Raw genomic sequence first — 8,069 nt, 5'->3', positions numbered from 1 at the left:
GGACTCCTGGGTCCCCACAGCCAGAGACCCCAGGACCCAAATGCACCCATCAGTGGGCTGGCACTAGCTCTAGCTTATCCCACCTGTGTGCCAACACCAACTTTGGGGCCACTGGGGCCCCACAGCTAGAGACCCCAGGACCTGGATCTGCCAGTAGGCCGGCATTAGCCCTGGGACTTGACCTCAACCATCAGTGGGTGGAAACCAGCCCAGGGAGCTTCTGGGCCCACGACCCCACACACAAGCAGGCATACACAAGCCCTGGGACAACTGAGGCCCCAAAGCAGGCTGTGTCAAGACCTGGTCCACTCAGTAGCAGGCTGGTAGCATCCCATGATGTCTTGGGCCCCAGCCCTGCCCAATAGCAGAAGGACCCCAGTTCTGGAACACCCCAGACTCTGCAACCACAGCCCCACCCACCAGCAGGCTGAACTGCCTCCAGGAACCCTGGCCCAGCAGCCAGCCACCCTGGGACCTGGATCCACCCACCAGTGGGCCAGCACTAGCCCTGGGATCCCCTGGGCTTTGTAGCCAGCAGCCTCATGACCCAACCTTGCCCACCACTGAGCTGGCACCAGCACTGGGACTCCCCTGGCCATGTAGCCAGCCATGTCAGGATCCAGCCCTACCCACCAGTGCCTGGCAGCCTCCACACCAGGCAGGGCCTGGCAACCAACCAGACTAGGGTCCAGCCACGCCGACTGCACCCACAGTAGTCAGCCCACCACAACAGAAGGATCCATGCAGCCCACATAGAGGGCACATCTAGAGCATACAGCACCAGTGAGCAGAGGTGAGTGAGCTGCTGGGCCCCATGGGATGTTTCTTATATAAGGGCACTTCTCCAAGATCAGCATACATAATCAACCTTCCAAATATATAAAAATGAAAACAGTGAATTAGGCAAAATGAGGCAACAGTAGAATGTGCTCCAGCAATGCTAGCATTCAGATTTGAAGGAGAGCTCCAAAGTTTACCAGACAAGCAAAAGCTAAGAGACAGCACCATGGAACCAGCTTTACAAGAAATGTTAAAGGGACTTCTCTAAGCAGAAAACGCCACAACTAGAAATATGAAAATTACAAAAGGAAAAATCTCATTGGTAAAGGCAAATATATAGTAAACGTAGGAGATCAACCACTTAAGAAGCTAGTAGGAAGGTTAAGACAAAGTAGTAAAATCATCTATATCCACAGTAAGTAGTTAAGGGATACACAAAACAAAAAAATATAAAATATGATGTCAAAAACAGTAAATGTGAGAGGGAGGGGGAGTGCAAGGTTGTTAAAATGAGTTCCAATTTAAGAGATCAGCAACTTAAAATAATCACATATTTATATGAATTGCTATATGCAAACTTCATGGTAATCACAAACCCAAAACCTATAATAGATAAGCACACACAAAAGAGAAAGGAATTTAAGCATAACACTAAAGATAGTCATCAAATCACAAGGGAATAGAGCAAAAGAAGAAAAAAGGAACAAAAGAGAACCACAAAACAACCCTCAAACAATGAAAAAAATGGCAATAAGTATGTACCTATCAATAATTACTTTAAATGTAAATGGACTAAATGCTCCAATCAAAAGGCACAAAGTCACTGAATGGATACAAAGCCAAGACCTATCTATATGCTGTATACAAGAGATTCACTTTAGATCTAAAGACACACAGAGACTGAAAGGGAGGGCATGCAAAAAGGTACTCAATGCAAATGGAAATAACAAGAAAGGCAGGGTAGTAATACTTATATTAGATAAAATTGACTTTAAAGCAAAGACTGTAACAAAAGACAAAGAAGGACATTACATAATAAATGATCAATCCAAGAAGAAGATTTAGCAATTATAAATCTATATGCACCCAACATAGAAGCACCTAAATACATAAAGCAAATATTAATAGACATAAAAGGAGAAGTTGACAGTAACACAACAATAGTAAGACACTGTAACAGACCATTTACATCACTGGACAGATCATCCAGACAGAAAATCAATAAGGAAACATTGGCCTTAAATGACACATTAGACCAGATAGACTTAATATATGGATACAGAACATTTCTCCAAAAGGAGCAGAATACATATTCTTTTCAAGTGTACATGGAACATCCTCTAGGATAGCTCACATGCTAGGCCACAAAACAAGTCTGAGTAAATTTTAAAAAACTGAAATAGTAGCAAGCATCTTTTCTATGCTTTCTACAAAGCTGTGAGACTAGAAATCAACTACAAGAAAATACTGCAAAGACACAAACACATGGAGGCTAAACTATATGCTACTAAACAACCAATGGGTCATTGAAGAAATCAAAGAGAAAATAAAAAATACCTGGAGACAAATGAAGACAAAGCATAATGATTCAAAATCTATGGGATGCAGCAAAGGCAGTTCTAAGAGGAAAGTTTATAGTGATACAAGCTTACCTCAGAAAACAAAAAAGGACTCAGATATACAACTTAACCTTACAACTAAAGGAAATAGAAAAAGAACAAACAAACCCAAAGTTAGAGAAGGAAAGAAGTAATAAAGATCAGAGCAGAAATACATTAAATAGAGACTAAAAAAAAAAAATAGAAAAGATCTATGAAACTAAAGCTGGTTCATTGAAAAGATAAACGTAATTGATAAACGTTTAGCCAGACTTGTCAAGAAAAAAAGAGAGAGAACCTAAATTGATAAAATTAAATAAAAAAGGAGACGTTACAACCAATACCACAGAAATACAAAGGGTCATAAGAGATTTCTACAAACAATTATACTCCAATAAGATGGACAACCTAGAAGAAACGGACAAATTCTTAGAAATGTACAATCTTCCAAGACTGAATCAGGAAGAAATACCAAATATGAATAGACCAATTACCAGTAGGGAAATTGAATCAGTAATTCAAAAACTCCCAACAAACAAAAGACAGATGGCTTCACAGGTGAATTCTATGCAACATTTAAAGAAAAGTTAACACCTAACCTTTCCAAATTCTTCCAAAAAATTGCAGAGGTAACAATGCTCCCAAACTCATTCTACAAGGGCAGCATCACCCTGATAGCAAAATCAGTCAAAGATATCACAAAAAAAGAAAATTACAGGCAAATATCACTGATGAACACAGAAGCAAAAACCCTCAACAAAATATTAGCAAACAAAATCCAGTAATACATTAAAAGTATTATACATCATGATCAGGTAGGATTTATCCCAGTGATGGAAGAAAGTTTCAGTATCTGCAAATCAATAAATGTAATACACCACATTGATAACTTGAAGAATAAAAATCCTACAATCATCTCAATAAATGTAGAACACTTTTGACAAAATTCAACATCCATTTATGATAAAAACAGTTAACAAAGTGGGTATACAGGAAACAGCCCTCAACATAATAAAGGCCATATATGACAAGCCCAGAGATAACATCCCATTCAATGGTGAAAAGCTGAACGCATTTCCTCTAAGATCAGGAACAAGACTCTTGCCATGTGTATTTAACATAGTATTGGAAGTCCTGACCACTGCAATTAGGAAGAAGTAAAACTGGCACTGTTTGCAGATGACATGATACTACATATAGAAAATGCTACAAGACACCACCAAAAGACTACTAGAACTCATATAAGAATTCAGTAAAGTTGCAGGACACAAAATTAATATACAGAAATCTGTTGTGTTTCTATACACTAACAGTGAACTACCAGAAAGAGAAATTTTAAAAAAGAATCCCATTTATAATTGTATCAATGATAATAAAATACCTGGAAAGAAATCTAACTAAGGAGGTTAAAGACCTATATTCGGAAAACTATAAGACATTGATTAAAGAAATTGAAAATGACACAAACAAATGGAAAGATATACTGTGTTCTTGGATTGGAAAATTAATATTGTTAAAATGACCATACTGGGGCTTCCCTGGTGGCGCAGTGGTTGAGAATCTGCCTCCTAATGCAGGGGACACGGGTTCGAGCCCTGGTCTGGGAAGATCCCACATGCCACGGAGCAACTAGGCCCATGAGCCACAACTACTGAGCCTGTGCGTCTGGAGCCTGTGCTCCGCAACAAGAGAGGCCGCGATAGTGAGAGGCCCATGCATCACGATGAAAAGTGGCCCCCGCTTGCCACAACTAGAGAAAGGCTTGCCACAACTAGAGAAAGCCCTTGCACAGAAACGAAGACCCAACACAGCCCCAAATAAATAAATAAATTTTAAAAATATATACAGTGAAAAAAAAATGACCATACTACCCAAGGAAATCTACAAATTCAATGCAATTCCTATCAAAATACCAAGGACATTTTTCACAGAACTATAACAGATAATTCTAAAATTTGTACGGAAACACAAAAGACCCTGAAGAGCCAAAACAATCTTGAGAAATAAGAACAATCCTGGAGGTATCATACTCTCTGACTTCAGACTATACTACAAACCTACAGTAATTGAAACAGTAGGGTATTGGCACAAAAACAGACACATAGATGGATGGAACAGAATAGAGAGCCCAGAAATGAACCCACACTTATTCAGGTAATTATTCTATGACAAAGGAGGCAAAACTATACAATGGGGGAACAACAGCTTCTTAAATAAATTGTGTTGGTAAAACTGGACAGCTACATGTAAAAGAATCAAACTGGACTACTTTCTCATACCATATACAAAAATAAACTCAAAATAGATTAAAAAATTAAACTAAGACCTGAAACCATAAAACTCCTAGAAGAAAAGTTGGCAGTACACTCTTGACATCAGTCTTAGCAATCTTTTTTTGGATCTCTCTCCTCAGGTAAGGGAAACAAGATAAAAGATAAACAAATGGGACTGCATCAAACTAAAAAGCTTTTGCACAGTGAAGGAAACTATCAACAAAAGGAAAAGGCCTCCTACTGAATGGGAGAAGATATTTGCAAATGATAGATCTGATAAGGGGATAATGTACAAAATATATAAAGAATTCATAAAACTCAACATCAAAAAAACCAAAAAAAACCCATTTAAAAAGCGGGCAGAGGACCTGAATAGACATTTTTTCCAAAGAAGACATACAGATGACCAACAGGCACATGAAAATATTCAACATCACCAATCATCAGGAAAATGCAAATCAAAAGCACAACGAGATACCACCTCACACCTGTCAGAATGGCTATTATCAAAAAGACAACAAATAACAATGGCTGGTAAGGATCTGGAGAAAAGGAAACAAGGGAACTCTTGTGCACCATATGACTGAGGAATTCCACTTTCAGGTATATATCCAAAGAAAATGAAAACACTAATTAGAAAAGATATATGCACCCCTATGTTTATTACAGCATTATTTACAATAGCTAAGATATGGAAGCAACCTAAGTGCCCATTATTGGATGAATGGATAAAGAATATTATATGGATAAATACAATGGAATATTACTCAGCCACAAAAAAATTAAATCTTGCATTTTGCAACAACATGGATGGACCTAGAGAGTATTATGCTAAGTGAAATAAGTCAGACAGAGGAAGACAGATACGATATGATTTCACTTATATGGGGAATCTAAAAAACAAGACAAATGAACAAACATCAGAAACAGAGTCATAGATACAGAGAAGAAAATAGGTGGTTGCCAGAGGTGAGGGAATTCTGGAGAGGAGAATAATAGGTAAGGGAGATTAAGAGGTACAAACTACCAGTTACAAAATAAATGTCACAGGTATGAAATGTACAGCATGGGGAATATAGTCAGTAATTTTATAATATCTTCATATGGTGACGGATGGTAACTAGACTTATTGTAGTGACCATTTTGTAATGCATAGAAATACTGAATCACTGTGTTCTGCACCAGCAACTCTCATAGCATTGTAAGTCAATTATACTTCAAAAACAAACAAACCCATATAAAGAGATCAGCTTTGTAATTACCAAAGGTGTGGGGTGGGGGTATGGGATGGGGGGTTACATGAAGGTAATCAGAAGATATCAACTTCCGGAGACAAGCTAATAAATACTAGGGATGTAATGTACAACATGATAAATATAATTAACACTGCTGCATATTATATATGAAAGTTGTTAAGAGAGTAAATCCTTAGAATTCTCATCACAAAAAAAAAATTTTTTTTTCTATTTCTTTAATTTTGTATCTATGGGAGACCATGGATGTTCACTAATCTTATTGTGGTAATCATTTCTGAAAGAAATAATACTTACTCTCTATTATGGAGCATTTTTAGGACAGTCTCCTAAAATGAGACCTAAGACCCCTGGCCTCAATAAGGACTGTTCTGGCTCATAGAAACTGATGGGACTAATAGACTGTGTTGATCCCAGGTAAGATATGCTAAGATTGAGGGGCCATTGTAAATGATAGGGTGATCACTGCATGAAGATAAATAAAAAGAAACTTTTGCAAACTCCATGCTTAGTACTCATTTACTCCTCTGATATGTATCTATCAACACCCAGGGTCCAAGACTCTTCAAGTCATCAAACTAGCCCACTTTCAGCAGAAGCCTGAAAGCAGAGAAGGTGATATTTTCATTTTATTCTTCTTGGAATTATTTGTGAGGGGAAGTAAAGCGAGAGGAAGCCTTTGACCTGTCTTACTTAGTATCCTGCTACTTTTGTGGTTGGCTTTTGTACCCTTTGATATGTACCCATCATTATTTGAGTACTTTCTTATCTTTTAGTACAAAGAGATGTTCTATCTCAAACTGTCCCTTTCCTGCCCCATCCCTGAAATCAGCCATTTCCCCAAGAAGCCCTGGTTCTTTTAGCAGAGCATGGCATTTAGAAGCCAAGATCTGGGTACTGGATGTGCTCATTGTCATTGAGGTGTTGTTGCTCCCAGGCCTTCTCAGAAAGTTAAAGTCTATATCTATATCTGTATCTACATCTATTTCTATATCTATATTTGTATTTCCATCTATGTCTATATATATCTAGAGAGAAAGTGTAAGATACGTTTACAAACACACATTTACATCTATATGTATAAATCTATCCATGTATTGAGAACAGTGAGAACTGCTAACATCAATACCTCTAATTCCAATCCAACAAAAAAGGGTTCATTCTAATTTTTCCTTTTGAATATCTGCAACTCCCTTCTCCAGCAGTGAGAAACCTGAATCTTATTATCATTTGTAAATTTTCTTATTTGAACCATACCCCCTGTGGTAACCAAGCTCCCATATCTGCCTCTCCCCCACCCCATGTGGATGGCGTCCTCTCCTGCCTCAGGCTCTGATACCTTATGTTGAACCCTCATCCAGTCTGAGCCTCCTCTCCGCCCCACTATGGGACTCCCCATTCTCACCCTGTTTGGGCTCTGACTGTCCATGTCGTAAGCTCCCTCCTTGCACTGTAGGGCCACTCTACTCACCCTTCATGGGCTCTGACATCCTGTGCCAAGCTGCTCCCTGGTGTGTGGACTCCCTCTTCACCCACTCAAGCTCTTACACCTCGTTCCAGGTCCTGGGCCTCCTCAGCTGCCCCTCAGCTCCCACTGGTGTAGACGCTTACCTTGCTCTGCCTCACCTTTAGGACTGACCTGTTTACAAAAGGAAGGGAAGAGGAAGAGTCCAAATAACTCTTAAATAAGAGTTGTGCTGTGAAGAACATATTTGCTGAATGTTGTTGAATTGGTGAGAAGATTGTGCTGGAGGCAATATACGTGTACTTTCAAATGCTTCTGACTATGCTAAGTAATTCTTTGTATCCGGGGAAGCAGTTACATTCACTTGTAAACCTCCCTTAAGGCTTGGGATTGGACATATTAATCCTGCTAGAGTATGGATGGAAAAAAAGCATTCACTGGAGTAAACAGGAAAAGTAATCAAGTAGAAATCCTTTTTAAAGCTCATTTTGCTTCTTCATTCATTCTTCAGAATCAATTGCTGTACAGATTGGTCCCAGAGCTCTGAATTACAAAGCATCTAGAGTGTTCAAGACTAAGGCATTTGTTCTCTCACTTAAGGTCAACAATGAAAAGTCACTGAATAGGTCTGAGGAGGAAAAAAGCATAAGATTATAAGGAAAACTTTAATTTCTAATGCTCAAATTAAAAAAATCATGAA

This window comes from Lagenorhynchus albirostris, chromosome 3 (assembly GCF_949774975.1).
Source record: "Lagenorhynchus albirostris chromosome 3, mLagAlb1.1, whole genome shotgun sequence".
In the NCBI taxonomy this organism is placed as follows: Eukaryota; Metazoa; Chordata; class Mammalia; order Artiodactyla; family Delphinidae; genus Lagenorhynchus; species Lagenorhynchus albirostris.
The sequence above is the reverse complement of the archived record's forward strand: the minus strand, read 5'-3'. Positions refer to the sequence as shown.